The sequence below is a fragment of the Palaemon carinicauda genome, chromosome 17 (genome assembly GCF_036898095.1).
Source record: "Palaemon carinicauda isolate YSFRI2023 chromosome 17, ASM3689809v2, whole genome shotgun sequence".
NCBI classification, from domain to species: domain Eukaryota; kingdom Metazoa; phylum Arthropoda; class Malacostraca; order Decapoda; family Palaemonidae; genus Palaemon; species Palaemon carinicauda.
Genome location: NC_090741.1, coordinates 43,166,402 through 43,168,623, shown reverse-complemented (window position 1 = coordinate 43,168,623; position 2,222 = coordinate 43,166,402).

The following is a 2,222-nucleotide window of genomic DNA, read 5'->3' as shown; positions in this document are numbered from 1 at the left end:
TACAGGTGATGGGCTATACTTAAAAAAATGCCGTTACAAACAAGAAAAACGGTAGAAATCCTGGAATAAATGTTGCCGTTTTTAAACGGATATATTGACTTTAATGAGTGATATTACGGTCACCAATCCGTGAAAGATAATAATAGAGTAGGGTAAAAAATTACGGTCGCCTGTATTTCCCTGAGATATTTTTACGGGAATTTCCGATTGAAATTGACGGTTTTTTATAAGTGTAGTTGAAGTTCGTTATGAATGGCGCAATGATTGTAATAGGCGTTAACACACATTGCTGATGAGGCTACTGTGTAGGTATAGATAGAGCAGGGTAAAAATTACGGTCGCCTGTATTTCCCTGAGATATTTTTACGGGAATTTCCGGTTGAAATTACGGTTTTTTTTAAAGTGTAATTGAAGTTCGTTTGAATGGCCGCAATGATTGTAATGGGCGTTAACACATTGCTGATGAGGCTACTGTGTAGGTATAGAAATTGTCTTTTATTGATGAGTGCTGTCTTGAATTCGATAGATAAGTCTTTGAATAATTAAATTTATGGTTTCATGAAGTTGTGAACCATATTGTCAAACATTTTTGAGTTTTTATTCAATATTTATACTTTAATCTTTAGATTATTACTAATGTCTTTTGTTTCCAAAATCCCCTAACCTAAATCTGATTTATTCCAGTGTCAATGAAAATGATGGAACAATTTGAAGGGTTAGAAATTATTATCATGGTCGAAATCCTGTATTATTAATTATTAATTATTATTTTATTGATTAATAATTATTATTAATTATTGATTATTAATTATTAATTTTTAATTATTATTGTTTTGTATGGGATCTCATTCGGATTGTAGGGTGGTTTTGTATATGTATTACAAAAATAGATAATCAAGTTATCAGTTGATTATCAAATATTTATCCCATTACCGACAACTGATTCTGTCGAGTTTCCATATAACTTCAATTTCTCACCATAATATGACAAAATTATTTCTAGTTCCCATTACCTCGTATTTTGCAATACTTATGCAACGAAGCTTCCCCACTTGTATTTATAAAATGAAAAATAAACTTTTGAACTTTTTCCATGGTACATTCGGTAATCTTTTTAATATTTTTATAAAACGGTCATGAAATAATGATTGAGTGATCGAGCCAGTTTGTCATGCGGAATGATTCGGGCCTTGCATGGACAAAATTCCTATAATTTATCAGATAGAAGAAGGCATAACATGTATGGCGGAATCCTTTGAAATGTCATTTTCAATAGCATGTGGTTACGTAACATACATTGCAATCAAATTCTTCATACCTTGTAAGCTTGGCATACCTTTATTCTTATTCTTATATGAATTTATTGTTTATAGTGTTACTATAATTAATGGATGTTTGTCCAGATATTTAGGATTATTGTGGCTGTCCGTACGTCTTTCTTTATTTTTTTTTATCTATAAATAGATTAGAAACAACCAATAGGTTTGAAAATTTAAATGAATTTTATGCAAATAGTATTATGAAATAAAAAAATGTTTTATTTACACATACAATACGCACGTACTGTATACAGTATATATGCACTTGAAAAATTTGCCGTAAAAAAAAAAACGGTAAAAATCCTGGAATAAAGGTTGCTAGGCATTTACCGTTTTAATAACGGATGTATTGACTTTATGGAGTGATAATATGGTTACTAATCCCGTAAAATATCATAACAAAAGCAGGGCAATAATTGCGATCACTTTATTGTACTGAAATAAGGCCGAGAACAGTATATTTTTTACGGAGAGTTTTCTATTAAAATTAAGTTTTTTAACAGCATATATATATACATCATATATATATATACATATATATATATATGAATATATATATATAATATATATATATATATATATATATATGTGTGTGTGTGTGTGGTTATTATATATATATGTATGTATGTATATATATATGTATATATATTACGGAGAGTTTCCTATTAAAATTACGTTTTTTAACAGTGTATTATATATATATATATATATATATATATATATATATATATATATATATTTGTATATGTATATGTATATATATGTGTATATATACATATATATATATTATATATATACTGTATATATATGTATATATATACTGTATATATGTTGTATTTATGTTATATATATATATATACTATATATATATATATATATATATATATTATATATATCGTGGTT